Below are 18,495 nucleotides of genomic sequence, written 5' to 3' on the forward strand. Positions count from 1 at the left end.
CAAACACAACAGAAGACTGCTCTCTCAAGCCAATGGACTAGGGAAAAGCCAGCCTGGAAAGACAAAAAAAGTTTAGACAATTTAGATAAATATTGTTCTACTGCAGCCAAACAACACAGAAAAAACTTTGGGCCCACCCTCATTCACATATGCAAAGGCTAAGTGAGAGCCAAGTCTTCCACTCTTGCCAGGTTGTATCCAGGCTCCCAGAACTCCTGCTAGGGGTGTTAGAGAAAACCAGTTCTTTAGGGAAGTGGTACTTCCATTCCTGCTGGCCTATAGCAAACATTCCCTCCCCCCTTGTGGAAGCCTGGCTTTCCACTCCCACCTGGTGGTAACACAACCCCTCCCTCTTCCCTAGAAGGAGGTGTCAGAGTCAGGTGGAGAGTCAGGACTTTATCACCCCGGTGTAATGAGGCCACCCTTACCTAGTGTCACTAAAGATGACCTGGAGAGCTGGATCTCCCTCCCCTGCCCAGCAGCTATGAGGAGACATCCTGCCAAGTGCCAATGAAGGCTAAGTGGGGACTCTGGACTTCTACCTCCGTTGGAAGTAACAAGGTAGTGCTCTCTCCTACCTTCCTCTGCCAGAGTGATGTCAGAGAAAGCCAGCTAAAACACATCATTTAAATAAAATCCAGTGTCTCATAATTAGAAAATGTCCAGGTTTTAATGGAAAAAAAAAATCATTCATCCTACCAAGTACCAGGAATATCTCTAACTCAATGAAATAAGACAATCAAGGCTGTCACTAGGATGAGAAATTGACTAAAATTATCTGACAAAGATTTGAAAGCAGCGTATGTACCCAGAAGAGCCATTAAAAGTTATACAAGAGATACACTTTCAAACTCTATAGATAAATCACAAAACATTCTTTAAAATGTTAAGTAACCCACAGGAGGACAAAAAAAAATGAAAAACAGAGAAATGAGAAATGGAACAAACAGAAAGCAAAAAATAAAATGGCAGACTTAAGCCCTAATAAATCAATAATTGCATGAAATGTATATGGTCTAACTACACCAATTAAAAGGCAGAAATTAGCAGAGTAGATTTTAAAACATGACCCAACTATATTCTGTAAACAAGGAACTCACTTCAACATTATAGAGGCAAGTTGAAAGTAAACTGCATGTAAAGATGTCACTAAACACCTATGAGAATGGCTAAAATAAAAAGAACAGCAATGATGCCAAATATTGACAAGATGTGGAGAAACTGAGTCACTCACCCATTACTGGTGGGAATATAAAATGGCACGGCCACTCTGGAAATAATTTGACAGTTTCTGAATAAACTAAGCATTTCGTTTTCTTATAAAACTAAACCCTTTTCTTTTAAAACTGAACTATCACAAAATTTAGTCATTGCACCCGGGGGGATTTAGCCCAGAGAAATGAAAGACATTTATACAAAAGCCCATATACAAATGTTTATAGCAGCTTCATTCCTAACAACCAAAAACTGAGGAAAACTCACATGTCCTTCAAAGGATAATTGGTTTAAAACTAAAACAAACAAACAAACAAACAAACAAACAAAAAAACTGTGGTAAACCCATACCTAAGAATATTATTCAACAACAAAAAGAAACAAACTATTGGTACACACAATAAGCTGAATGAATCTCCAGAGAATTATGCTGAGTGAGAAGAGTCAATCCCAAAAGATCACATATTATATGATTCTGTTTATAAAACGACAAAATGATAAAATTACAGACCTGGAGAACAAATGAGTAGTTACAAGGGATAAAGAGGGAATGAGGATGAAAGAGAAGAGGGCATGGCCCTAAAAGGGCCACAGGAGAGATCCTTGTGGTGATGGAATGTTTTGGATCTTGGCTGTATTGATGTCATAATCCTGGTTGTAGGGCTGCCTTATAGTGTTCAAGATGCTACCTTTGGGAGAAACTAAGTAAGGGTTGCACAGGATCTCTCAGTATTATTTCTTACAACTGTATGTGAATTTCTAGTTGTCTCAAAATAAAAAGTGTTTTTTCATGTGTTACAGTCTTTTTTAGAGGAGACCCTTGATAGTTAAGAAAGCAGGTTCAAATCTTCAGAAATCCCCAAATACCAGAAAACAGAACTGCTCATGCAGGCTTTCTCCCACATCACCCTTCCTGGAGAGTCATGCATCCCCTGACTACATCCTCGGTCCTCCCCACTGCATTTTTGACTTGTGCTGGAGTTTTACCCCTCCCTTGATGTTCCTTTCCACAGCAGGATCCTCGTGTCCCAAGTCACTGTGCCCAGGGACAAATCAGGAGCCCTGGTGCTGCCTCAGGGAACAGCAGATACCTGGTCCTGGGCTGCTCAACTCCTTATCTCAGTAAAACACTCAGCTGCTGCAAAGATGAGTGAGCACTGTAGTGCTAGATGCAGGGATGCCAAGGGCACACCATGTCCTTTTTTTTTTTTTTTCATGACTAAAACAAATCATTGGTGTCTATTCAGGTGTGCCAAAGATATATAGGATGCCCGGTAGAATTATTCAGAAGCAAAGCTAACAAAGGCCTTCCATTTATGGCATGATTATCTGGGGTTTGCCTGAATATTTCAGTGGAGAGCTACAGCCACGATCTTCATCTGACTCCATTTGACTTAGAAGTTAAACACTCTGGGAATGCAAGCTGGTGCAGCCACTCTGGGAAATAGTGTGGAGGTTCCTCAAAAAGGTGAAAATAGAGCTACCCTATGATCCAGCAATTGCACTACTGGGCATTTATTTACCTCAAAGATACAAATGTGGTGAGTGATACGAAGGGGAATATGCATCCCAATGTTTGTAGCAGCAATGTCCACAATAGGCAAATTATGGAAAGAGCCCAGATGTCCATCAATAGAAGAATGGATAAAGAAGATGTGGTATAGATAGACAATGGAATACTATGCAGCCATCGAAAATGAAATCTTGCCATTTGCAATGATGTGGATGGGACTAGAAGGTATTATGCTAAACAAAATAAGTGAACCAGAGAAACACAATTTTCATATGATCTCACTGATATGCAGAGTTTAAGAAACAAGGCAGAGGAGTATAGGCGAAGAGAGGAAAAAAATGAAACAAGACAAAAGCAGAGAGGGAGACAAACCATAAGAGACTGTTAATTTTCAGAAACAACCGAGGGTTGCTGGAAGGGAGGACAGAGGCTGGGTGGTAGACATTGGGGAGGGTATGTGTTATGGTGAGCACTAGGTGCTGTGTAATACTGATGAATCAGAGACCTGTATCCCTGAAAGAAATAACACCTTGTATGTTAATTTAAAATATCTAAAAAAGCAAGCATTAAAAAAAAAAAAAAGGAGTTAAACCCTTATCACAGCTTGCTAAAAGCTCCTACAGTGTTTTCTTTGCTCAGGCTGCCAGAACAAAAACAACAGACACAGGTTGGCTGATAGATAACAGAGATATATTCCCCCAGTTCTAGAGTCAGAAGCGCCAGCATGATCGGGTTCTGGCGAGGGCCCACTTGCTGGGTTCTCCAGACGGCTGCCATCTCCCTGTAACTTCAGGTGATGGAAGGGCCTGGAGAACTCTCTCAGATCTCTTTTATAAGGACACTCATCCTGTGTCACTTGCTCGGTGATTATTTTTATAAAAGAAAAACCAGGAGCAGTACCTTGCCACTGTCCGAACGCCACAGTAGCATCCAGAGGGCTGAGACGCTCTGGAGGCAATTGAGAAAGAAAAAAAATGAATCTATCTCCCTATGGAGTCAGACCGAGCAGATGGGGGTCCTTGGCAAGAGCAGGATCAAAAAGACCACTTAGCTGGCATCTGGTCCAACTGTCCAAGGGGCCCGGGGGCTGTCAGTGGCTGAAGGCCCTCTGAGCACCTCCCCCGATGAAGTCCCAGCTGGATGCCAGAGCTGTTTTTTTAACCCTAACAAGATCTGTCATTAAACGTTACTGGAGCCTGACTTTGCCTCTTTCCCTCCAGGCCCTGCTAGTGGGGGTCAAAGGTCACATCATCCTTCAACACAGGCTCCTGGGCCCCCCTTTTGTTTAACAGGCCTCACAGGGATGATGGGCAAGCTCCCTCCTGGCCCTTGGAGGCCATACAAGAAACCAGCGAACCATGGTCCTTAACGAACGAGGCCCCTCCAAGGCCAGCCAGCAACAACCACTTATGATATTTACAGCCTTCTGTCTGCACAGATTAAACACAGGGAACAAAAAATGGACCTCCTTTGTCTGGTAAACTTATGTCATTCCTCGTTAAGACAAATTGAGAACAAACCTCGATTTTGTTGGGAAACAACGTTTGCTTCTAAAGACAGTCTTGGATGAGGCTAGGAGCATTTTTGGGGACAAGGACATCTTGTACAATATTATTAATAAGTGACTGTGTTCTGATAATTTCATAAACACTTCAGCTGTATTGTTTTCTAGCAACAGAATATACTTTGGCCAAGGGCACTATTTCTCACTTGTTCATTGGCAATTAGTGCTGTAAACAGATACCTTGTAGGCACATTCCTCAGCAAAGAATCAACACCAAAGGAACAAGATCTTGGCAGCTTGAGTTATCACTTTTTGTTTGAAATGTGGACATTTTTCTAAAAATCCCTCAGGGCTTTGGGTGCTGAGATTGAGGGAAGCGTTCTGTTCACTGTCTGCAATCTGAGAACCATGGCTGTAGGGACAATAAATTTTGGCAGAAAAACCCTCTTCTTTTTCCAGAGAAAGCATATATATGAACCCAATGTGTCCATTTAAACCCAGAGGTGCTTTGATTTAAACCAAGTAGGAGACCAAAGCTCCCCTGACCCACAACCCTACTTCAATCCACCCCAAACCCACTGCCCCAACCCACAGGCATTCTCTGAAGAGGATTTGTAGAACACAGCTTAACAACTGCACATCTGTCAACTGTATCTGGAACTAGTTGTCAAAAGACCGGGATGCCTCACTGATCGTCAAAGTTTCAAGAGCTGGGGAAGGCTCCATGCTCTCACTGTGGCTGGCTCTTTCATCTAGTAAATGTGACTTCCTTATTCCACCTGCCCAATGGAGTTGTCATCAGTATCGAGGTGTGGGGGTCACTACTCATAATGGTTGTTGTATGAAATAACTTAATTGAAACATAATTCACGTATAACTTCCCCACTGAAAGTATGCAACTCAATGGCTTCAGTATATACTATAACCATCACCACAGTCCTTATCAGAACGTTTGCCTCATTCCAGAAAGAAACCCCATACTCAGTGGTGGTCACTCCCCATCTTTCCCCAACACATGTTGCCTTAAGCAACCACCAATCTACTTTCTGTCTACATAGATTTGCCAATTCTGGACATTTATATAAATGGAATTAGACAATATGTGATCCACGGCAACTAGCTTTTATCATGTGGCACGTTTTCAAGGTTCATCACTATTTCATGTCTTTTTATTGCAGAATAATCTGCTATATGGATGTACGCGGTTTGTTTCACTGAAGGACATTTGAACTGTTTTCGTGTTTGAGTTATTATGAATAACGCTGCTGTGAACATTAAAAACACAAACAAGTCTTGTTTTTGTGGACATGTATTTTCATTTCTCTTGGCTATACACCTAGGAGTAGACCTGCAGGGTCACATGGTAAGTCTGTGTTTAACTTTTTGAGGAGCTGCCAGACTGTCTTCCAAGACAGCTACACCATCTCTATTCCCACCAGCAGTGTGTAACGGGTCCAATCTCTCCACATCCTTGCCAACACCTGTTAGTATTTGTCTTTCTGACTATAGTCACCCTGTAAAGATGAGGTAGGGCTCCTGGGTGGCTCAGTGGGTTAAAGCCTCTGCCTTCGGCTCAGGTCATGATCTCAGGGTCCTGGGATCGAGTCCCACATCAGGCTCTCTGCTCAGCCGGGAGCCTGCTTCCCTTCCTCTCTGCCTGCTGTGATCTCTGTCAAATAAATAAATAAAGTCTTTAAAAAATAAAAAAGATGAGGTAAAGTCGTACCTCATTGAGATTTTGACTTGCGCTTCCCCAGTGGCATGGAATGCTGGGTATCTTTTCATGTGCTCTAATGGGTCTTTACATTTACTGTTTCCTTTGTCCAAAATGCCATCCTAGACACTAGCCAGGATAATGGCAGGCAATCTAATGGTAGAAGGTGTACAGATACACAGAGCTCTGCAGGCATCCATTGTTTTCTGTGTCTACCAAGTGTACTTCTTATTTGAAACCTTGAAATATTTTTACTAAAATTATGACAATGATCTATCTCTCCCAGTATCCCCCCACCCTGTATTCCCCTTACTCCATTCCTATGCTTTAAATTGGGCCAAACTGTTGCAACAAGGCTTTTTCTACAAAATTCTCTGAAAAACAGATGAGCTCCAAAACCTAGCCAATAACTTAGTTTTTCAGTAAATCCTAGCATACTAGGTCATCTAAATTTCACCAGGCTGCCACTCTGCCCAGCCCTGCAGGGTGTGATTCACGTTGTCATCTGTGTGCTGGAGCCCCTTGGAGTGGTGCGGTGCTCACCCTGTGAGGCAGCTCTCCCTTCCCCCACACACCCCCAACCCTGCAACACATACCTTTAACTGGAAGTGTCCTCGAGAGTTGTTGTTTAGCCAATCATGGGAGTGATCTGCACTGATCTAAAAGGCATCTGCAAGGTGGCCAAGTCAGGCGAAGAACAGAGTAACAGTGGCCATCTGGATCTGTTCTGACCATCTAAATGTTGATTTCACAGACTTGCCTAGAGCAATGATCACTCCTCTCAGTCACAGCTGGTTACTAAAGGCAGTTCTCAACAGCAGTTAAGAGAAAGAGCTCTTTCTGGCACTCAAGGAGTCTTCGTCCAAACTCCTCCCACCACACACCAGCTCTGTGATGTTACAGACTCCTTCATCACTCTGAGTGTGTTTCCTCACTTGTAAAAACTATCAATATCTTGCTGTGAGAATGAATAGAACACTATTTAAACCACATTTCGCAGAGTGCTTAGGAAATGTGGAATACTAGAAAGAAAACAAAGAAAGGAACAGAAGATATATTTGAAGTAATAATGGCTGAGAAATTCTCAAAATTAGTGACAGACACCAATCACAGAGCCAGAAAGCCCAGAGAACACCAAAAAGGATAAATATACAAAAATCTATACCCACACATATCAAACCACAGTAAATCAAAGACCAAGGGAAAATTTTGAAAGAAAAGAACACTTGACCTGTAGAGGAACAAAGGTAAGAGTTACACTGGACTTCTCTTCAGAAACCATGTGAGCAAGAAAGAGTAGAGTGAAATATTTAGTATTGAAGGAAAAAACATCAACCTAGAATTCTGGATCCAGTGAAATTGTCACTGGATCTACAAAGAACTCTCAGAACTCAGCAATAACAACAACCCCGTTAAAAAAATAGGCAAAAGATCTGAAAAGACACCTCACTATATAAGATATACAAACCTAAATAAGCATATGAAAAAATGACATTACATGTCACTAGGGAGTTGCAAATTCAAATGACAGTGAGATACCACTGCACACCAATTAGAATGATTAGAATATAGAAGGAAAAACATGACTACCAAATGCTCCACACAAATGCAAGATGTTAGTAACAGGGAAACTAGGTTAGTGGGGAGGAATCATATATATAAGGCCTCTCTATACAATTTACTCAATTTTTTTTGTAAACCTAAAACTCTTCTAAAAAATAAAGTTATTATCTAAAAAAAAAAATAATACAGGGTAAATTGAGACTACATGGAACATTCGCAGAATAAAAGAATGACAAAGATCAAATAGATTTAAAGCCAGAAGAGACCTTAGATTTGGTCATTTGTTCTTCCAATATTTATTGACCACTTACAGAGGGTCACTCTCCGTGTGAGGCACTACAAGGACAATGAAAACAAGACAGCCCCACCACAATACAATCTAAGTGAAAAACGCCAAATGACCCATTTTTGATAAGTACTTCTATATGGGGTAGGGAGTAGAGAACACTGAGATGATAATCACTAAATTATTAACAGTAGTTATTTAGGGATGGGCTTTTGTTCCCTTTTACTGGTTCATATTATTTCATGGTGTTTCACGACGAGCATGCTTTGCTATTGTAATAAGAAAATAAAATAAGAAAAGTCATTTTCCTTTGATTCTATTTGGAGAATCAACTAGATTCACCTCAGAGAGTGCTCCCAGGTGAAGGTGAATTAGGAACCAGGGTTGTAAAAGCATATGAAATGGAGCAGGGTGGCTGGGACAAGGTCCTTTCCCATAGGAGAAGTGCACAGTAAGAGAGAAAGTCCCCTGCACAGAAGTATTTTTGGTCGCCCAGAGGACAGATACCAGTGGTTGCCACTCAGTGGCAGCAACACTTGATCACCACTAATCACAGCCAACTTTGTGATCCTGATAGTTTTTGACACTTTTTAATTTCCACTAAGTTTTCTCCACCACAGTGTTTTCCAAAGGTTATTTTATAGAAAACTAGTCCCCAAGATATTAGTAGGTGGGTTTCTGGGGTTAAATGCTTTTGAGAAATACTGGATTGAATAAAGAATGGCACAGTTATTTATAGCAGAACACATCAAAGCCTTTCTTATTCTATGGTACAATGTGTGTCTCCAAAACAAAGTATAGACTGTTTCCCAAATTTGTTTGAGAAAAAAATCCACTACCACTACCACCCCCACCCACCCACCCCTTGCTGTATTCATTTGTTTTGTGGAGGCAAGAGCATTTCATGGACTTGGTATCATCATTTGGTACCCATTTTGAGAACTGTTACTCTGCCATACGCCACATCCGTGGTTCATGGGCCGTGAGTTATCTTGTCAGTATCCCCTCATATCTCCAGCAGCTAGCACACAGAAGGCTCTGTGTAAGAATTTGTCAAATAAAAGAATAATTGAATTTCATTAAGAAAAGCTGACTTGGAGCTTTTGTGCCTGGCTGGCTCAGTCAGCAGAGCACGTGACTCCTGATCTCAGGGTCATTAGTTCAAGTCCTGCATTGAGCATAGAACTTACCTTAAAAAAGAAGAAGAAAAGGAAACGGAAAAGGAAAAGGAAAACCAACTTACCACAAAGTTCTACACTTCTTATAGTTCTTCTGAGCTGTACTTTCACTTCCCTACAAAGAAAAGAAATCACCCAAGATCACAATGTACCATCCAATCTGGACAGTCCATGTAGGCATAGAAGAAGTCAAAATCTGATGTCCTCACCAGCACTCTCTCCTAAGGGTTCTGTCACTTATGAATGAAATTCTCTCTCCAACTGAGAGTTAGGGACAAACCAAGGCAGATGGTTCTGTGGTTTATCTTCCCACCCACCTTCAAAAAATCCATCTTGCTTCCCAGAGTCCACTGGGAAAGGCCTCCAAAGAAAACAGCCACTTGGATTATATGAGGTTACTGCATGATTGTCAAAGCAATAAAGCCTTGCCTCTCCTTTTCCTCTTCTCCATCAAGAGGTTAGTGGGGACATGCTTTTCCCCATGTAGCCTGGTAACAGCTGTGCTGGAGGATGGCTTGCACATGGATTAGAACCAACCAGAGTCAAGAAAAGGTCACCCACAGTCTTATAAAAAGGGGTACCCCTGGGGCTGACAAAATGCATGTTCCCTCAAATACCTCCCTGCTGCCAAATGCTCAGCCCTGTGGTACTTGATGTTCCTATCTTCTGCAGGCTTCTGTCATTGAATGACCAAGGAGCTATTAGCCTTATTGTTTTTTTAGAGGCTGAAGGAACTCATTAGCTCCTCAAAATACAACAAAGGGAAACTCTGTTCGGCCAAAAGTTCAAGCCTAAATTTGAAACCTAAATACTTGAACTTATCAGTGATGTCCACATGCTACAAAATTGTAACTTTCTTTAAAACAAACAAACTAACAAAAAAACAAAAAAACAAAAAAAAAAAAAAAAAAACAAACCCTGCTGGGGCGCCTGGGGCTCAGTGGGTTAAACCTCTGCCTTCAGCTCAGGTCATGATCTCAGGGTCCTGGGATGGAGGCCCGCATCAGGATCTCTGCTCAGCAGGGAACCTGCTTCCCCCTCTGTCTCTGCCTGCCTCTCTGCCTACTTATGATCTCTTTCTCTCTCTCTGTCAAATAAATAAATATATCTTAAAAAAAAAACAACAACCCTGCTGACTGTACTGTTTTTAAGCAGAATGCCTTTTAAGTCTAGAGCCATTTTAAACTCTCAAAACTTTACAAAGCAAACTGAAAGCAAAAGTCACTAAGTTTACTCTTATTTCTAAGATTAATTTCAACCTCCCTTGTTTTCAGCACTCCTGCCATTGTCCAGACTACTAGATACAGCTAGAATGAGGGATTTCTGAAGTCACACGGGAAACCTGGACTAAATTACTGCAGAGAAATATGTGCCATTGCTAAGTTTGTGGTTTGCTTAAAGCACAGGTTAAAGCAAAGGTTATTAGACACTAATGCTGCACAGGTTTTCTAAATATTCTATCTTGCCAATGACAGAACCAGATGTGAACCACATCAGGAGAGACATGCGTGATGGCGTTTTCCTAAATGCTTGTGATGAATTATAATTTGTAAAGGGGAAGATGGCAGTTGTTTGGTGCCACAATCATTTCTTCCAAATACCACTCTCATCAGGGTATTTTCTCCTCAGGGACAGTTGTGACTCCCTTTTGTGTGAAATCTAAAGACCCTATTGAAGACCTCAGTCATCAGCCTGCCCTACCTTGAGGCCATCCAAAGGGAGCCCTGTGCCCCTCCACAACCTCTCTACTTTCCTTCTACGTATTTGCTTAAGTGGTTACCTCTGTGGAACCCATGGCTCTAACATTGTTCAGAACCTCACTCAAATCTCATCATGTTCAAGGAGACTCCCCACCCCAGCCCCTCTCCAGGCTCATCATTCTCCTGTATTTGTCATTCCTGTATTTGTCCTCCTGACTATTGGTGGTTGCCACTGGAAAGCTTAGCAACATATCTTTGGCCCCCTTAAAGCAAGTGTGTGGAATGGACTCCCTGGTGTGTATTTTCTTTTTTTTTTTAACTTTTTTTTAAAAGATTTTATTTATTTATTTGGCAGACAGAGATCACAAGTAGGCAGAGAGGCAGGCAGAGAGAGAGAGGAGGAAGCAGGCTCCCTGCTGAGCAGAGAGCCCGATGCGGGGCTCGATCCCAGGACCCTGAGATCATGACCTGAGCCGAAGGCAGAGGCTTTAACCCACTGAGCCACCCAGGCGCCCCTCTTTTTTTTTTTTTTTTAAGATTTTATTCATTTATTTGACAGAGAGACAGAGCGAGAGAGGGAACACAAGCGGGGGAGTGGGAGAGGGAGAAGCAGGTACCCGCCGAGCAGGGAACCCAATGTGCGGCTTGATCCCAGGACCCTGGGATCATGACCTGAGCCGAAGGCAGACACCCAACAACTGAACCACCGGCGCCCCTGTATCTTCTGTCCTTCCTCCTTCCTGCCTTCAGGGAACAATGTATGTCACCACCCTTGATTTTCCTTTGCCTTTTCATCCTTTCTAAGTGTTACCTTGTTCTAGCTTATCTATTTTTACATGATATCTTCCATCCTCTCTGGACCAAAATGGGAGTATCCATGTGACTCTGCAGACTACATTAGCATGTGCTGTTCTCTCAGAATGTCCTCTGTGAGTGCCTGAGCTTCCACCACTTTATATATTTTGCTGAGGAAAAAATTACCTCAGAAGGAAGTTATCTTGCTATTCTAATTGCTTTCTTGTATCTAGTGATCTTCAATATTCAAATTTTTGAAACTAAAATTTTTTTGCTCTTTAATTAAAAGATTAAATGTGCAAGATGTCTTACATATATTATCTATTAACCAGAATTATCATCCTATGTTAAACATGAAGAACCACGAAATCAGAAAGGTTAAGTGGTTAGCCCAATGTCACCCAGCTAATAAGGTAGAGTAGAGACTTGAACCTCAGTCTACCTGATTCCAAATCCCTTGACTTTGTATTTCCTAAAAGTATCTGGCTCTGTAACAGGCACTCCATGGTTTATACTAATTGACTGTTGAAGTATCACCAAGAAAACTTAGTCCATAATTGAATAAAACACTGGAGGCAAAGCTATTGCAAGTTGAACTTGTAAAGCTGACACAAACTGGCTTCATAAAGACTGTGAGTAGATCCTAATCAGGTCTAGCTGAGAAAGCAAGTCAAACCTACTAAAGTAAGCAGAACACTTAAGATAGGGGGTAAAGAATACAAGAAGGGAAACCATGCACTGATGTCCAAGTTTGGACACAGAGAAAGAATAGATGTGGACACTGGTTTGGATGTAGGCCCAGGGCAAACTGAACCAGCTGTGCAACCATCCCAGCGATTCTAGCCCAAACCCTGGATTTCAATAAGGGTAGCCTTCGGGGTTATCTCCTGAGGGAGTCTGATAAAATGGAATAGACAGACTTTGCATATCTGAAGCCAGAATACAGAATCTTTGTTCACTAAGAATCTTTACACATGTTACCTTCTTGTAACATTTTCCCAACTCCTCCCTGGTATTTCATGTTTATGTAATGTTTACCACATGGTATTACAAAGATGTGTCTACATCTGTCTTCCCCACTAGACCATCAGCTACTCAAGGGCCATAAAATAATCTTTTGGAAATATCATACATATGTCACTTCTTCCCAAACTGACCTAAAGATTGGATGCAATTCCAACAAAAGCCAAATAGAATTGTCAAAGAACTTGACCAATAATTCTCAAATTTATATGGAGGAGCAAAGACCTAAGAATAAACAAGGCACTCCTGAAAGGGATGATCAAGACTCATTACAAAGCTGTACTAATAAAGACAGTGTTGTAGTAGTACAGTTATCGAGAAATTGCCCAATGGAATAGATTAAAAAGCAGAGAGAGGAGGGAGAGGGTGGGTCTTTGAGATACAGGGGAGAAGACACTGCGAATCACTAAGGAAATAAGGATTTCATCAATAAGTGGCGCAAGGCCATTGAGAGGAGAGGAGTGGAGAGGAGAGGAGAGAGATTAAACAGAGAAAGGAAAGGGGGTGGGTCCCGGAGATACAAGGGAGAAGGCACTAAGGAAACGAGGAATGAATTCATCAATAAATGATGCAAGGACGATCAGTTTTCTGTATGGAAGAGAAATCCTGTAATCAGATCCTGCTTCACACCACGCAGAAATGTCAAATCCTAATGGATTTAAGACTTAGATATAACCTGTACCCCCGGGGCAAATAATACATTATACGCTAATTTTAAAAAATGTAAAAAAAAAAAAAAAAAAAGACAGCTATGAAAGGCAAAACAATGTAAGAAAACATCTCCAGAATCTGAGAGTGGTGAAGATTACTTTAAAAAATACAAACTAGGGGCACCAGGGTGGCTCAGTCAGTTAAACATCTGCCTTCGGCTCAAGTCATGATTCCAGGGTCCATGAGTCCTTCCAGGGATGGAGCCCTGCATCTGGCTCCCTGCTCAGTAGGGAGTCTGCTTCTCCCTCTGCCTGCCACTATCCCACTCCTATTCTCTCTCTCACTCTTTCTCTCTCTCCCTCTCACAAATAAATAAATAAAATATTTTAAAAATAATAATAAAAATAAAAAGTACAAACTACAGTGGCACAGTTGGTTAAGCAGCCAACTCTTGGTTTCAGCTCATGTCATGATCTCATGATCATGAGACCGAGTCTGTTTGAGATTCTCTCCCTCCCCTTCTGCCCCTCCCACTCACGCTCTCTCTCATTCTCTAAAATAAATAAATAAAATTTTTTAAAGTACAAACAACAACAAAAAAATAAATAAATTCTGCTAATTCGAATTAAAAACATGTTTAACAGATCCCATGATGAAAGTGATCAGAAACCCCACAAACCCAGAGAAGATAATTTGCAACATGTATAACCAATAAAATGTACATAAAGATGATTTATTCTTTTTATCTTCAAAGTCTAATAAATGAATGAATAAAGCCCAGTAGAAAAATGAGCAGAAGACAGAAACAGGTTCACAGAGCAGGACACATGACAGGCCCACAAACGCATAAAAGAACAGCCTCATTAGTAATCAAGGAGACACTAAGACACCATTACATTTCACCCAATGGATAAGCAAAAATTAATAAGTCTAACACTGTCAAAGTCTTGGTGACAGTGTGAATTGACCAGAATCTTTACATACTGTTGGCAGAAGCCAACTGGTACAACCACTTGGGAATACATAAGTTAAACACTCACATACTTTATAGACTAGCAGTTCTACCTTAAAGAAATTCTTGCGCACATGCCCAAGATTCATGTGATTCTGCTTCTAAATATAAATCCTAGAGAAGCTCTTGCACAGCATTTACATGTAGGAATGTTCTTTTTCTTTTTTCATATTCTTTTTTAAAATTTTTTTATTTTTTATTAACATATAATGTATTATTAGCCCCAGGGGTACAGGTCTGTGAATCGCCAGGTCTACACACTTCACAGCACTCACCACAGCGCATACCCTCCCCAATGTTCAAAACACAACCACCCTCCCCCTATCCCCCTCCCCGCAGCAACCCTCAGTTTATTTTGTGAAATTAAGAGCCTCTTACGGTTTGTCTCCCTCCCGATCCCATCTTGTTTCATTTTTCATGTAGGAACATTCTTAGCAGCACTGTAATAACAACTGGAAACAACCCTTGTCCAAAGCGACTAGAGAATGAATAAACGATGATTTATTCATACACAAGAAAATGTGGGGAAAAAAAGAAGTGAAAAAAAGACTGGGTATAGTATAATACCATTTTAATTAACCCAAGCAAAATTAAATATATACTACTTGATATTGTATACATATGTGCTAACTTATCTTTTTGAACCAAGCATTCATAGAAATCAAAATCAAAATGTTGGTTATTTCTAGGGGTACACATGGCATGATATAGGAAAGGAGCCCACCAACAGAAGCAATGGTATTAGCTGTGTTCTCCTCAAAGCTCACAGCTACTCTTTTTGTTATTATATTCATCACTTACCTGTGTGATATTCACATTCTTTTGTATGAATCAGCTATTACGTAATAAAAGGAAAATCTGGTGGCCAGGTGGTTCTTTTCTAAGAACACAGAAACAAGATCCTTCCAGTAGTGCATGATTCTGCCTGTGCTCAGATTTGCCAGCATCCAGTGTTAGAGGCAGACAGGGCAGTGAGATCATGAAGTACCGTTGCTACTTTTACAGATGAGGAAACTGAGGCTCAGAGAACACAAGCCACTGCTCCATAATCACCTAACAAAAGGCAAGAGCCAAATCCAGGTCTTCTGACATTTCCTGCCTTGGACCAAGTTGCTGGGCCATACCCTTGAATCTGTTGGATAATAACAAGAAAACTCCAATCTCCTTTATCTTTGCTTCTCTGAGCCTGACACAGGTCTGACAATTTATGGGCCTTCAATATATTTGTTAACTATATATCACAGAATTCTTGATGGATTGTCCACAAGGTGTCTCAAAAAGCGATACCAAGTACTTTCCTCTCCGAGGTCAATGCCTTCAAACCAAGATTCCGGGAAGCGTATCAGAAGAAATGATCAGTGATATGATCTCTACAGCAGCCACAGATGCACCTCCCAGCCACCCAGCTTCGCGTGACTGACTTGTGTAGCTTAAGGTGCAGAATTCAGGAGAAAGGAGCCAAACCCTATGAATTGTCTTTGTTGCCTCCGAGACAAAGAGTTGCCAGGATCTGCGGTTTGGCTGTGGAATGAGCAGTGAAGCACTTTCTCTTCCATTATATCTGCATAATACACTGGCTGATCCCGTGCCAAGTTACTAAGTTCCTAGCAAGGCAAGGGGTTTCCATGTAAACTTTACTGATGGAATCTCCAAACCTCAGGGTTTCCTAGTCCCTGATTCTGTGTGGTGAAAATTCCAGGTATCATTATTTTTCCTCCCTTGTTCTTTCTAGACCTTTCCTATCACCAGAAGGCTGAGCCAGAGTCCTTGTGTGTGTGGAAAATTTGCAGTCAGCCTCCTTCTCCAGCTCCTGTCTAGAAGACAGCTCAGCAAAAGCCCTTTGCTAAAGCAAAGCTGTAGGAGTGGCCTCCCCTGAGTGATGTTAGGGTCCAAGGTGTCTCAGGATGCCAGGGTTTCCTGGCTGCAGTTAACCGTAGCCAGGATAGCGGACTTCACCTCAACACCTTCTGATTCTGCCCCACAACCTTGCTCATGCTCTCTCTCTCTCTCTCACTCAAATAAATAAATAAAGTCCTTAAAAAATAATAAAACAAAATAAAAGTAGGTACTGATAATTGTCTCCTAGTATCCATTTGCTCTTCTTTCTTTTGTTAATAAAACCCCAATTTTATCCTGGCACATGGCTACCAAGCTAGAGACTACAATTTCCAGCCTCTCTTGCAGCAACGTACAGTCATGTGACTAGGTCTGACCCAATAGTGCATAAATTGACATGACTTGCTACTAAAGCACCATGCTAATATCCTAAAGACTAAGCCCCCTACCTGAGACTTCCCTTGTTCCTCTTCCTCCTGGATGCAAATGGCAACAAGTACAGCCTTGAACTCAGATATGGAAGCCATAAGTGAAGGATGGCAAAGCTGCCCACCACACCTGGACACTCACCTCTACACACATGACAAAGGAAGAAACTCTATCTTATTTATGTCAGGATACTTTGGGTTCTTAGGCAACCTCCAGAACCACAAATTTCTGCTGTCCATACCCTAATTAATACAGAGCCCACCTTTATAGGGCTCTGATTCCAAACCAAAACATGGAAAATAGTTCACAGGCAATAGGAAACCTTTTCTTTTTTTAACTTGAAACATCTGTATCCACACAGTGACCTGGTGGCATGGTTTATCTTTCTTAAAGAGCATTAATGTATTAAAGGTGAGCCTTTCCACCAAATGCATTTCCAAATTATGTTAGTTAGAACTTGAGGTCAGAATATGTTTGCCTGGATCACATAGCAGAGAGCTATACTGGCTTTATTCAGAGTTTAGCTTTCAAGACTATAGAAAAGGAAGAAGAAATACATGGAGAGGTGAGGAACATATGTGGCTGAGACAATTCCACCAAGGAACTATTTTCCCTTAAGCTTCACTAAAGTGCTATTCTCAGTTATTCTAGAATAGGGTTACTCTAAGGAGAGCAAGATCTACACCACTGGTACCCAGCTAACATCCGCCATTTTACTTCTTCCATGCAGTGAGCAATTAGACTGAGACCTAGAGTAAGATATCATCCATGTATTTTTTAAAGAAATGGGAATTTCAGACAAACAAATTTTTCTGCTATTTGAAGCTAAGTTCTCAATTGCTTTATTATTGGCCAACAATTAACTTTGTGCTGTTGTTCCCAAGAGGATCATGAGCAAAACCAAAAACGCATGTACTAAATTGGTAGCAGTAATTTTAAGAAGATGGGCATCTAAATAATCCATCCTTGGGGCGCCTGGGTGGCTCAGTGGATTACGCCGCTGCCTTCGGCTCAGGTCATGATCTCAGGGTCCTGGGATCGAGCCCCGCATGGGGCTCTCTGCTCTGCAGGGAGCCTGCTTCCTTCTCTCTCTCTGCCTGCCTCTCTGCCTACTTGTGATGTCTCTGTCAAATAAATAAATAAAATCTTTTAAAAAATAATAATAATCCATCCTTTTTTAGATTGTCATTATAACAAACACAAAAATAAGCACTTTCTAGAGAATCTGGGGTCAATCTATAGTTGTCCTGTTTGAGAAATTCAGGTATACGCAGCCAACATTTTGAGGCATGTGGTCTATTAACCAAGCATTGGTCTTTCATAAATCTTGCCTTATAAATATATGTTCAGGATATTATTCAGTATATGTTGTATGTTAAATATTTCTACTGTACAGACTTATTCCTCATGGATCTGTGGTGAGGGAGGAAAACTTTAAGTGAAAAGCAAAAATGTGTAGTTCTCAAATCACACCTACATCAAATCAGCAAAAAGTCAGGATACTACTATTTGAAGATAAAACAGTCCATTGACTTATAGGGCACTTGCATTCTTGGAAAACTCAATGTATTTTATTACCATGTAAAAAAGTATTTGTATTTCTATGTAAAATGAGTTCACATCTACGCTCAAGCAATTCCAAGTGGGTTTTTACACGAATGTGCAGTGAGATTAGAAAGTCGCGTGGGAGATGTAACAGTGTTTGCGATATGCAGGAACGTGCTGTGCATGGCAGGGTGACCAGCACCCCTGACCCCACCCACTAAAGGCCGTTAGCACCAACAATCATCTCAGAAGTAAAAAATATTCCTAAAATTCTCAAAGTGCTCCCCTAGGGGACAGTAGCGCTCCCACTCAGTACTGCTGTCAGAGCGCCAAGCTTCCTTGACTCACTTCCTGGGGCTATCCCACTGCACCTGCAGGGCCTCGGCGGGGACGTGGGCATTAGAAAGCTGGCATAGGGGGCGCCTGGGTGGCTCAGTGGGTTAAAGCCTCTGCCTTCAGCTCAGGTCGTGGTCCCAGGGTCCTGGAATCAAGCCCCGCATCGGGCTCTCTGCTCAGCAGGGAGCCTGCTTC

The 18,495-nt window shown here is 41.5% G+C and overlaps 1 long non-coding RNA gene across 1 annotated transcript in view; it reads right to left on the bottom strand.

Annotated features, from left to right (window-relative positions):
• Nucleotides 1–6,660, bottom strand: part of LOC123925983 — a 39,688-nt gene extending 33,028 nt beyond the window's left edge. The window contains exon 1 of the long non-coding RNA XR_006815134.1: nt 6,543–6,660. This is a non-coding gene — a long non-coding RNA (uncharacterized LOC123925983). The remainder of the gene's footprint in view (nt 1–6,542) is intronic.
• Nucleotides 6,661–18,495: the final 11,835 nt, after the last annotated feature.

This window comes from Meles meles, chromosome 15 (genome assembly GCF_922984935.1).
Source record: "Meles meles chromosome 15, mMelMel3.1 paternal haplotype, whole genome shotgun sequence".
In the NCBI taxonomy this organism is placed as follows: domain Eukaryota; kingdom Metazoa; phylum Chordata; class Mammalia; order Carnivora; family Mustelidae; genus Meles; species Meles meles.